We start from the raw sequence: 13,351 nt of genomic DNA on the forward strand, positions 1-13,351 counted from the left end.
TCTAGTGGTGGCACAGTAGTCAGAATGCAGTATGCTATGGCTATTTTCCTTCCCTCCGTCCCTTCTTTCTGTGGTGGCGCAGGGTCAGAATGCTGTAATGCAGGCTAACTCTACCCTCTGCCAGTAGTTTGATCTTGACTGGCTCAAGGTTGACTCAGCCTTCCATCCTTCCGAGGTCAGTAAAAGGAGGACCAAAATTGTTGGGGGCAAGATGCTGACTCTGTAAATCGCTGAGAGAGGGCAGTAAAGCACTGTGAAGTGGTATATAAGTCTATTGCTGTTCCTTCCTCCCTCCCTCCCTTCCTTCTTTCAGTGGTGGCACAGTGGTCAGAATGCAGTACGCTATGGCTATTTTTCTCCTTGTCTCCCTCCCTCCCTCCCTCCCTCCCCAGTGGTAAGAATGCAGTATTGCAGGCTAATTCAGCTCACAGCCAGGAGTTTGATCTTGACTGATTCAGCCTTCCATCTTTCCGAGGTCGGTAAAATGAGGACCCAGATTGTTTGGGGGCAATAGGCTGACTCTGTAAGCCGCTTAGAGAGGGCTGTAAAGCACTGTGAAGCGGTATATAAGTCAATATGCTATTGCTGTTACTTCCTCCCTCCCTCCTTCCCTCCCTCCCTCCCTTCCTTCTTTCAGTGGTGGCACAATGGTCAGAATGCAGTATGCTATGGCTATTTTCCTCCTTGCCTCCCTCCCTCCCTCCCTCCCCAGTGGTAAGAATGCAGTATTGCAGGCTAATTCAGCTCACAGCCAGGAGTTTGATCTTGACTGATTCAGCCTTCCATCTTTCCGAGGTCGGTAAAATGAAGATCCAGTTTGTGGGGGCAATAGGCTGACTCTGTAAACCGCTGAGAGAGGGCAGTAAAGCACTGTGAAGCGGTATATAAGTCTAAGGGCTATTGCTATTGCACCTTATTGTTACACCTTTCCTGCGTGACTTGCATTGGTTGCTGGTTGCCCTCCGGGTGAGATTCAAGGTGCTGGTGATTATCTATAAAGCCCTACATGGCTTAGGCCCGGGATATATGGCGGACCATCTGCAGCCAGCAACAGCTTCCCATCGCCCTGTGCGTTCCCAGGGCGTCTACCCCCAGGGAGAGAGCTTTCTCTGTGGGCGCACCCACCCTTTGGAATCAACTCCCTCTGGAGCTCCGGGTGGCCCGCGACCTTCGCTCTTTCTGCCGTGGCCTGAAAACGTGGCGATTTCACCTGGCCGCCCTGGACTGATGGGGGTTTTAATAGAATTTTAACTGGGTTTTATTTAATTTTTGTTAATTTTAACCTGGATTTTCTGTTTTAATGGTTTGTTTGCTTTGTTTTTGTTTTTTTTTAATTTTTATTTGTAAGTACAAACTAAACAGAACAATGAACCGTACAAAACATAAAAACATATAAACACCCATTTCAATACATGTCCAGTTTATCGCAACTGTAATATTTATTTCTTTTTGTATTTTGACTCTTCCTTATTTGGTCGTTCCTTTTTATCTATCTACTATAGATCTTTGTTGACCTATGTCTGTTCTTTGTTTCCATCATACTATATTTGGTCATTTTGTTTACTTCCTATTGCTTCATCTCTTTCCTATCTTTCAACCAACTATACCACTTTTCCCATACTAATAGTTTTAATTAATTTAATTAATTAAATTTTAGCTTTGTTTTAATTGTTGTGAGCCACCCTGAGTTCATTGGAGATAGGGTGGCATACAAGTTCCATTAATAAATAAATTAATGAATAAAATATTGCTAACCACTGGGCCGCCAGGGCTCTTCAATCAATAAACTGAGTTCTGAAATAAATGTGCAGCGGAACAAATCCGTTTAATTACTCACGAACTGTTTTGTTTCAGAACCAAAGATTATGTTGCCTAACCGTCCACTGAATTTTAGATTCCGTCACCTGCAGGTAGTCCTCAATTCACGAGGACAATTGAGCCCAAAATTTGTGTTGCTAAGTGAGACAGATATTAAGTGACTTTTGCCCCCATTTTATGACCTTTCTTGCCGCAGCAGTGAAGTGAGCCACTGCCTTTGTTAAGTTGGTAACACAGTTGTTAAGTGAATCAGAAGGTCACAAAAAGGGATCGCATGACCCTGGGACACTGCGACCGTCATAAATAGGAGCCAGTTGCCAAGCATCTGAATTTTCATCCTTCATGATCATAGCGATGTTGCAACAGTGTGAAAAGTGGTCATTTGTCGCCTTTTCCAGTGTTGTTGTAACTTCAAGCAGTCACTAAATGAATGTTTGTAAGTCAAGGATTGCTTGTAGTACATTTTATTGGCAGATCGCAGAAAAGAGCTTTTAAGAGGCTTTCCCTCCATTTTCCATTGTGGGGAAAAGAAACCGATAATTTTTTTGTGTGTGTGTGTAAACTCTTTGAAAAGATACAAGCCCTTTTTAAAAGCAAAACGAATAAAACTATCAGTGGGGAAGGGGAGAGAGAGGGGGTGGGGAGTCCACAAGGGCAAGATTTTTATCCTATCCTTAGGGAAGCTGGTTTTCCTATTCATCCACCTCTGGCAGGATGTTTTGTTATTCGATTCTGGAAAACAAATACGATGTACATAACTGTCAAAGAAAACGTCAAGTCACAAGCTGAGTTCTGTTCCATTTTCCCCTTTATTTCTATTTATTATTTCTATCATCTATTTATTTTATTTTATTTCTTTATTTTTATTCATCATATTTCTATGCCGCCCACTCTCCGAGGACTCTGGGCGGCTTACAACAATCGACGGTATACTAGATAGCATATTGCCCCCAACAATCTGGGTCCTCATTTTACCCACCTCGGAAGGATGGAAGGCTGAGTCAACCTTGAGCCGGTGAGATTTGATCCGCTGATCTGCTGAACTAGCAATCAGCTGAAGTAGCTGCAGTACTACACTCTAACCACTGTGCCACCTCGGCTTTATCTATTATTTCCCTCTATTTCTATTTCCCTCTATTAGCATAGCACGCCAAGACAACTAGACAAAAAGGCAATTTTTTTACCTCACACCATGCTATCGTTCTGCTAAACAACTAATTCCCATCACCCTGTCTATGCCCTAGGACCGTGATGGCAAGCCTATGGCACGCATGACACAGGTGACACGCGGAGCCATATCTGTGGGCACGCGAGCATTGCCCTAGCTCAGCTCCAGCGTGCATGCACGTGCCAGCCAGCTGATTTTTGGGCCTTCCGGAAGTCAGGAAATGGGCCGTTTCTGGCTTCCAGGGGTGGGGAAGGCTGTTTTTGCTCTCCCCAGTCTCCTAGAAAGACTCTGGAGCCTGGGGAGGGCGAAAAATGGGCCTACCGTGCCCACCGTGCCATCACATACCAAAAGCAGGGGGAGCACGGGGGGGTGGGTCTCGTGCACATGCACGGTGGGGCAGGGGCCATTGAATTATGGGTGTGGGCATGCACGTGCGTGACCCTCCCTGTGCTCCCCACTTTGTCAGCACTCCAAACTACATTCGTTCCAGTGCTGACATAAGGAGGAGAAGAGGGGGCAGCTGGCAAGAGGACGCTTGACTTTTCACCTACTTATTTTCCCTGAAGATAATATCCCCTAGGAGATGGGATGGAAGGGGGGACATTCCTGGGAGCTGAAGTAGTAGATATGGGGAGAGTGATTTGGAAGATGGCCAATGAGACGCAGAGAATTGGGGAACGGAAAGGGAAGGTTTGGGGTCAGGAAGTCAGTGTTGACTATGACGAAGTCGGGGGGACAGATTGTCATGCTTAATAAATGAAAGATTTCATCAAAGACTATTTGTTTGGAAATGCAATTTATTTGAGACGACACCGAAACCTGACACCCTTCTTTTGGCACGCGACAGCAAAAAGATTAGCCATCACTGCCCTAGGTTGTCAAATCACCTAGCAGAGCTGTATTACCTATTATCCTTCTCATCTTCTCATCTTTCCTATTACCCATGTCCTTAGCTTCTTATGACTATATCTTTGTTGTTTGTCTCTCATGATTGATGTTGATTTCTTTTGTTTAGCATCCTATTATGATTGATGCTGTTTGCTTATTTAGTATCCCATGACCATCACTGAGTTTTGTTAACTATGATTTATGATGATTGTATTTTATGATGATGATGATGATGATGATGATGATGATTTATTTATTATTTATTCAATTTATATCCTGCCCTTCTCCTAGTGGACTCAGGGTGGCGCACAGCCAGAACTAAAACACATACCAATACAAAATTTAAAAATTTTAAAAGAATTATATAACTTTGGCCCAAAATTTAAAACAATTCAATTAAAACCCAATGACAATTTAAAAACTAAAAAACTAAAAAGACTAAAAAAGGGGGGGTTCACGCCAGCCCTGCTTGATGGAAAAGAAAAGTTTTTAGGGCACGGCGAAAGACCCGGAGATCCAATATCTCCGGGGGCAAATCGTTCCAGAGGGCAGGAGCTGCCACAGAGAAGGCCCTCCCCCTGGGGGTCACCAGCCGGCATTGCCTGGCTGACGGCACCCTGAGGAGTCCCTCTCTGTGGGAGCGTACTGGTCGGTGGGAGGCTATTTATCACTTGCTGCTTGTATGTACACTGAGAGCTTATGCACCGGAGACAAATTCCTCGTGTGACCAATCATACTTCTATTCTTATTCTTTTTTTTTCAGCCTTCCATGCTACAGTAGTGGCCAAAATTGTGGAAATCTTTTGGGAAAAGTGAATTTTCTAAAACTAGCTAATAACACCACTTTTTTTTTTTTTTTTGGAGTAGTACCATAAATTTACATATCAATGGAAAGATAATTTAATCAAGAATGTAATGCAGTAACTTTTATGGAGGATTTGCTATGAGAATAGCAGTTACACTATAAAGAAGAAAAGTGAAACATGTAGAAAAAATGAGATATACAAAAATGATCACCATAGAAAAAACAAGATATACAAAAACGATCACCATGTCAGTTAATACTTAGTTGGGTAACCTTTAGCATGAATGACGGCCTTACAGCGTCTTCCCATGGAGTGAACCAAGTTTTTGAGTTCTGCAGCTGTTCTAATGTGAAACCAAGATTGAAGGTTTGCTTCTATTAACTGGGTTTTATTGCTGGGTTGCTTCTGACTAACAAGTTTCTTTAGTCGGCTCCATAGATTTTCCATTGGGTTAAGGTCTGGGCTATTCCCAGGCCATCCCAGCAGTGGAATAGGATTATCTTGAAACTCCAAAAAAGAAAGTGGTGTTATTAGCCACCAAACCTCAAAAATACACTTTTCTAAAAAGGTTTCCACAATTTTGGCCACTACTGTAATGATATCCTTTGCCTTTCATGGGAAAGAATTCGAAACATTTTGAAATATATATATATATATATATATTTTAAAAAAGACTCTTTACTCTTCGGTCTGTTACTCTGCTCTAGGCAATCTAACGCCTAGCAGATCTGAAGGGCAGTTGATACCTTACAAAAACTAGAAGAACCATCTACGGGGAAAAATGATTCAGCCTTTCTCAATCTATATATCTTTTTTTCTATATCACTATTTCTCCCTTCCTCCCCCCCCTCTTTTTATTTTTAATATAAAAGACACTGGCTTGAAAAGATGTTCTTCAGGAATTCTTCTCTGTCTTTGTTGTTTATTCTTCCCCTGAATCATAATCTCATGTTTATGCCTTCAGAATTGGTTGCTATGGTAGTTATTGTGGCCTTGATAATGCATTTCGTATCAAAACAGCCAAGAAAAAAAGGAAAACGAGAGTTAGTTCAAGGACAGGGAAAGGGTTGTCTCTTGGCTTAAACCGAGGTTCATCCATGGGACTTCAATTCCAGATACCTACTGTAGATATGGATTACAAGAGCAAAGGTGAAAAATACCATCCTTCTTACTGACGAGAATAAGAACAAACCAGGTTTGAAGTGGTGCGTTAACAAAGTTAACTGCTCTCTAGAAACATCCATTATGAAACACGCAGGAATCCCTGTTTTTAAGGGACATTACACCCCAGTCCCAGAAAACAATGTCCTCTACATTTCACTCCAAGTATCAAAGACATTATTAATGTTTTGTTTGATTGTAAACTCTATGCCTCTTTTAAAATTGCTACTTGAAAGAACAATCCACTGGGACCTGAATCACACAATGTTCTATTTTTTTCCCCGACCGGACTCCCATTTCGAATCCAATGACTTTATTGAGGTGGTTAACCAATGGAAAGCAAGAAGAAAAGAAGAAAAGAGGTAGTTTTGAAAGATCCAGATGCTCCAAATAAATAAATAAACAGGAACGATCAGTGGTGAAATCCTTCCGGTTCGCACCGGTTCATGAGAACCGGTAGTAAAAAAAAAAAAAAAAAAAAAGCTACCGTTTGGTCCGAACTGGTATTTCCAATTATCAGCTGTGCCGCATGATTTATATCCTAGCGAATCTAAATAGCACAGCACAGCTGTTCTCCTTCCTCGCTGTTCTATTTACTTGAGAAAGCGTCTTTTAAGAAGATGTTGGATAACCATTTGTCTGAAGTGGTGTAGGGTTTCCTGCCTGGGCAGGGGGTTGGACTAGAAGACCTCCAAGGTCCCTTCCAACTCTGTTATTCTATTTCTATAGTCCTCTCATCAGGCATTCTTGGGGTTAAACTAGGTAAATGTTAAGTGCATGGCTGTTTTCCATGCTGGCCTTACATGGGATTTCAATCTTCAATTTATTTATTATTTATTTATTTATTAGATTTTTATACCGCCCCCTCTCCCGAAGGACTCGGGGCGGTGAACAGCCAAAATTAAAAAACATACAATATAAACATTAAAATACGTTTAAAACAGAATTAAATCCAATCCAAATCCAAATCCAATGCCCCACTTAGTTAACACTTTATATCACGTCAGATCAAATCCCATTCTATGGAGGATTGCTCCCCTTGCCTATGCTGTATTTTGTGAAGACAGATGATAGGGAATGAGAACAAATTATTATGAATTGTGAGGATATAAATACACACCATGATTCCAGTGACATCACAAGCCACTCAAGCTGTGCTCCAGTGGTTTATAATGATTGTTTCCAGAGCATCTCTCAGCTTGTGTATTTATAGCCTTTTCTCACTGCTTTCCCTACCCAGGAAGTAAACCAATTTTGTTTCGAGGTGCTTATACAATTCTCCATAGAATATCTTCCCCAGATACTTACCTTCCGAAATATAGCACCTCATTTGTGTTCCCTTTCTAATTTATGAACTGTATTAAAACCAACGTGGGCCTCCACACAATTTTCTTTCTGTCTTTCTTTCTTGTTAGCCATGTACACAAGGGAACATGCGTATCGACTAAGCCTCAATGCAGACATCATGACTTCATCACATTCTTTTCTGCAAGATGGTTTAATCAATGGTTGTGAATCTTGGTAACTGGCACAGAGGATTAAAGACACCAAAATATAACAAGGATCGATTGTGATGTTCACTTTAGGCATACACCAAGGCAGGAGAAAGCCAACTGATCCTGCAAAAATATCCATTTCTGCAAAACTATTAAGCGGTACTCCTTAATTTCAGATGATCCACATCAAGAGACAGAATAATAAGCTTATAAGTAGATTCCAGTTGAATCTTCAGGGGGGAAGTGGATTGAGGACCCAGATTATGGGGGCAATAAGCTGAATTTGTATAAATATACAAAAAGTATGAAGGCTATTGCTTAACGCACTGTAAGCCGCCCTGAGTCTCCGGAGAAGGGCGGCATATAAATCAATTTTTTTTTTAAAAAAAAGTATCTTCTTAATAGCAAAAAACAATGAAAAATATTACAACGGTTCTGGTGAGCTCTCTGTTATGACTTGTGTTCAAGCAAAATATGAACAGCCATCTACCTAGGATATATGACTGTGTTTCCCCCAAAATAAGACCCGGTCTTATATTATTTTTTGCTCCAAAAGATGCGTTAGGGCTTATTTTCTGGTTACGTCTTCTTTTGACCTACGGTACTAAATGGGATGTGGTGGCTCAGTGGCTAAGACTCTGAGCTTGTCGATCGAAAGGTCGGCAGTTCAGCAGTTCGAATCCCTAGTGCTGCGTAACAGGGTGAGCTCCCGTGACTTGTCCCAGCTTCTGCCAACCTAGCAGTTCGAAAGCACGTAAAAAATGCAAGTAGAAAAATAGGGACCACCTTTGTTGGGAAGGTAACAGCGTTCCGTGCGCCTTTGGCATTTAGTCATGCCGTCCACATGACCACGGAGACGTCTTCGGACAGTGCTGGCTCTTCGGCTTTGAAACGGAGATGAGCACCGCCCCTTAGAGTCAGGAACGACTAGCACATATGTGCAAGGGGAACCTTTACCTTTACCTTTATGGTACTAAATGCATCCATCTGGCTGATAACTGGGGTTTATTTTGGGGGAAGGGCTTATATTACGAGCATCCTGAAAAATCATGCTAGGGTTTATTTTCCGGTTGGGTCTTATTTTCGGGAAAACAGAGCAGTTCAGATTTTTGTCCTAAGCAAGGAGCTGGGTTTGATAATCTCCTTTCCCCCCTGATTTTGCAAATTTATTCATTTTGCCTCTTCGACCCTGGCTAGTGACTACCAACCAGGGTCAGACAGTCTGTTTCTTTTAACAGACTTTTTTACCCATCCTCGCATAAGATGAGTTTCCATCTTTCCTTGGTACCACTTATCCAATTTCTGTACACCGTTCAAATAGATTTAGGATGAAAATATTCATCGCTGCCTCCTTGGTGACATCGCTATGTCACTGGATATGTCCCTGCAGCCCTGAAAGATTTAATCAAGATAAAATAAAGTGTGGCCTCCAGTCAACAAATTTTGCTGTCACCTTGGGGGGGGGGAAAGAATCAATGAAAACAGATATGGATAGTTGCTTGGCAACCAACTCTGTAGTTTCTCTCCCTCTCTCTCTTCCCCCTTCCACCTGTTCCTGCTCTCTCCTAGAACAGGATTCCTGCTGATCACAAGATACTGGTAGGAGAGGAAGCCATAGCAAACTATGTAGCATCTCTAAATCAGCTGGTTGCTCGGGAGCAATTTGGCTTGCCTAGCATAATAGTTGGAGTTCATCATTTTTTTCCCCTGAGCTTTTAGTACCAAATGCATGAATGTAATGATGGATGGATGGATGGATGGAAGTAAGGAAAGGAAGGAAAGGAAGGAAGGAAGGAAGGAAGGAAGGAAGGGAAGGAAGGAAGGAAGGAAGGAAGGAAGGAAGGAAGAAAGAAAGAAAGAAAGAAAGAAAGAAAGAAAGAAAGAAAGAAAGAAAGAAAGAAAGAAAGAAAGAAAGAAAGAAAGAAAGAAAGAAGAGGGAGGGAGGGAAGATCTATGGAGATTCTTAATCATCCAGATCATGCTTGTCCCAGAGGTCCTTTTTCGAAAGGCAACTGGACTTACTTTGTTTATCTTTGAAGACGTTTCCCTTCTCATCCAAGAAGCTTCTTTAGCTGTGACCTTTCTCAGTTCAGAACTGAAAAGCAACGACTGTCCAGTTGCCTTTTAGAAAAAACACATTTGGGAAGGAAGGGAGGGAGGAAGGGAGGGAGGGAGGGAGGGAGGGAGGACCTTGTGATCATATGACTTAGGACATGTCAGTTGCCTTCTGCCTGAGTGTTGTGTGAGGACTGGTGATCAATGCCATGCTAAATTCAAACAGTCATTAAATGAATGGAGATGAAGCATAGCCTGGGCATTGGCCCATAGAACAACAGTCCTTGTTGACCAAGGGTAGGAAGAAGATATGGTTTCATGCTCCTTTTGAAAAGTAAAATGTTTAGACGCTCCCTGGAGGAGTAACTCAACACTCAACCACCTCAGATACAAAACAAAACATATGGATTCCCGACAACATCTTAGAAGGTACCAAGAGCTTCATTATGGGGATGTGTCAGAGTTGTCTGCCTGCCCCACTTGTAGGAATCTTGCAGTCCCACATATCCAAGGTTTTTGGCATCTCGGGGTTGCGGAGGCCCCGCCTACATTTTCGGTCTTTGTTCAAACTATAAAAGTACAACAGCCAAAAATCGTTGATAAAAACATGATAACTGAGTCTCATTACAGCCATCCGACAAGTCTCATATTTTAGCATTTTTATTAAAGCTTTTTAAATTACTGAGTGTCGGGTATATTCAATACCAGCCTAAGTGATTTATATTAGTCTATCCCCAGATTCTCCATCTAATAAATAACTTGGCAATCTCCTACCCTATAAATATTCCAAGCCCAGGAAAAAAGCAATTAAAGCAAGCTTTTTAAAAAAAAAAAAAAGAAAAAAGAAAAAGAAAGAAAGAAAGAAGAAAAAAAATGTGATTCTCAACTCTTCAGGCTGTACTGTCATTGGTGGCTTGCTTCGGTTGAATTATTCCACCCGCACTTATTCTGGGATGCAACTGGCTAGGGCAGTGGGAGAATACCTGGAATTTATGTTCAGGCTCCCTTTAAAAAAAAAACAGCCTCATACAAAAACCATTTTGAAATGTTAAACATGTCACAATGATGCAGAGATGTTACCAAGGAAAACATTATTTCCAGCAACAAGTGTTCCTGAGCCACCTGAGACAAGGTAGTTTGCTGAAATATTGTTAAAAGGTACTTAAAGAGGGAGGGAGAGAGAGAGAGAGGGAGGGGGGATAGAGAGAGAAAGAGAGGGAGGGAGGGAAAGAATGAGGGAGAGAGAGAAAGAGAGAGAGAGGGAGGAAGGGAGAGAAAGAGGGAGGGGGAGAGAAAAGGAGGGAGGGAGAGAGAGAAAGAGGAAGGGAGGGAAAGAAAGAAAGAGGGAGGGAGAGGAAGAGGGAGGGAGAGGGAGGGAGGGAAAGAGGGAGAAATAGAGAGAGAGGGAGGGAGGGAGAGAGGGAGGGAGAGAGAAAGAGGGAGGGAGAGAGAGAGAAAGAGGAAGGGAGGGAAAGAAAGAAAGAGGGAGGTGGAGAAAGAGGGAGGGAGAGAGAGAAAGAGAGAGGGAGAGAGGGAAAGAGGGAGGGAAAGAGAGAGAGAGAGAAAGAGAGGGAGGGAGGGAAAGAGGGAGGGAGAGAGCGAAAGAGGAAGGGAGAGAAAGAAAGAGGGAGGGAGAGAAAGAGAGAGATGGAAGGAGGGAGAGAGAGAAAGAGAGAGGCAGAAGGGAGAGAGAGAGAGAGGGAAGGAAGGAAGGAGAGAGAGAAAGAAAGGGAGGAAAGGAGAAAGAGAGAGAGGGAGGGAGAGAGAGAGAGATTTAAAATGCTGCAGTGTTAAGCACTGAGACAGCAGACTAAAAAGTTATTAAAGGCTCCCAAGTTGCCAATCCGGGATATATCTCAGGTTAATAAGGTTCATATTCAAGGCAAGCAAAGGATGCATATTTTATGGAGTGGGGGCAAGAAAGGGGAACTGGAGGGTGATCCAGAGCATTAAACCAGAGAGAACCTGTGAAAAAAAAAATAATGCTGCTGTTAATGAGAGACCTGATCTGTTTTATCCTTACAGCCTAGGTACATTGTGCAAAGGAGAAGGAAAGGGAGAAGGAGAGGGAGAGAGGGAGGGAGAGGAAAGAGGAGAGAGTGGGAGGGGGGAGTGAGGGAGAGAGAGGGAGGGAGAGAGGGAGGGAGAGGAAAAAGGAGAGAGTGGGAGGGGGGAGTGAGGGAGAGAGAGGGAGGGAGAGAGGGAGGGAGAGGAAAGAGGAGAGAGTGGGAAGGGGGAGTGAGGGAGAGAGAGGGAGGGAGAGAGGGAGGGAGAGGGAGAGAGAAAGAAGGAGGCAATTTAATCTAGATAGTCTGCTGAACAGCAGAATCCTACAAGTTTCCCTCTCTGACGTCAGAACAGGCTGGGGATGCTGCAAATCCTTGGAATGTACTAACCACAGCAGGATTTCTTGGGGATTGAACCACATTCCTGGATGTTACCAAAGGAGCCCAGAAACCCCTTCTTATAGGGAATTAGCAAAGAGAAATGCATGTCTCCCTCTATCTCCCTCTACTTCTCCTTCTATCTCTACGTCTATCCGTATCTATAAAAAGGTAAATGTGTGCTAGTCGTTCCCGACTCTAGGGGGCGGTACTCATCTCCGTTTCAAAGTTGAAGAGCCAGCGCTGTCTGAAGATGTCTCTGTGGTCACATGGCCGGCATGACTAAACGCCAAAGGCTCATGGAGCGCTGTTACCTTCCCACCAAAGGTGGTCCCTATTTTTCTACTTGCATTTTTTTATGTGCTTTCGAACTGCTAGGTTGGCAGAAGCTGGGACAAGTAATGGGAGCTCACTCTGTTACGTGGCACTAGGGATTCGAACCGCTGAACTGCCAACCTTATCTGTATCTATATCATCTCTCTCTCTAGCATATCTCTCTCTCTCTCTCTCTCTCTTTATCTGTATCTATCTAATCCTTGTTAAGACCATAATCAACTAGATAGATAGATAGATAGATAGATAGATAGATAGATAGATGATAGATAGATAGATAGATAGATAGATAGATAGATAGATAGATAGATAGATTTTCTGAGGTTTTCGCAGGTGTTTGTATGTAGGTCTTTGGTTATTCGGGTTTTCTCCCGCGTAAAATTGGAAGTGTCTTGGCGATGTTTCGACGAAGTCTCATTCGTCATCTTCAGGCTGGTGTTTTCGGCTTCGTGCTTCTAGGCTTCGTGCTTCGTGCGATCACACATTGCTCCTAGAAGCATGAAGCCAAAAACACCAGCCTGAAGATGACGAATGAGACTTCGTCGAAAGGAGAGAGAGAGAGAGAGAGAGAGAGAGAGAGAGAGAGAGGGAGAGAGAGAGAGAGATAATCCTTGAGTTATGACCATAATTGAGCCCCCTGTGATAGCCATAAAGCGGGTCACCACTAACTCAAGACTGAGAAATAAAACATCATCACTGCTTAACAGCACACAAATCATTGAAATTAAAACCTCAGGTAATTCTGGAGTGAGTATTGATTAATGGGGCTAGAAAGGTCTCCTAAAGTAGATACTGAGGAAGCGAGACAGGAAGTTTTTGGTTTTTTTTTTTTTTTTTTTTGAAAACTCAACTGAAGACTATTTTGAAATGAGAGTCCAAAGTCAAAAATCTCTACTTGCGTCTTTTCCAGACGGAATGGCAATCCAATTCTGAACTCTCGCCACAAAAACTTCAGGGACTCTTATCCAGGCAGTTGCCAGGAGTTAAAACAGAACTCAAAGGCAGCTAATGAATAAAATAACAGAGCTTGTAAAGCAGGAAGGGGAAGAAGATTGCAGAACATGCTAATCCGACGAAAAGTGAGCGTCCCAACCGGAGGTTGGGTTTCACATAATTTTACCACCGGTTCGCCGGGCACTGAAAATGTGAGCGGTTTGCACGCATGTGTACGGCTTAGAAAATGTGACTAAATAGGATGGGATAGTGCCCGGGCAGGTGGGTGGGTGCGAGCCCACCCGTAGG

The 13,351-nt window shown here is 42.9% G+C and overlaps 1 protein-coding gene across 4 annotated transcripts in view; it reads right to left on the minus strand.

The window, feature by feature from the left end:
- The window catches only part of LOC139323323 (opioid-binding protein/cell adhesion molecule), a 484,189-nt gene that overhangs the window by 116,860 nt on the left and 353,978 nt on the right, over positions 1 to 13,351 (minus strand). The window lies entirely within an intron of this gene.

The sequence above is a fragment of the Pituophis catenifer genome, unplaced genomic scaffold (assembly GCF_029215685.1).
Source record: "Pituophis catenifer annectens isolate HBS135680 unplaced genomic scaffold, rPitCat1.0.hap2 SCAF_12, whole genome shotgun sequence".
NCBI lineage: Eukaryota > Metazoa > Chordata > Lepidosauria > Squamata > Colubridae > Pituophis > Pituophis catenifer.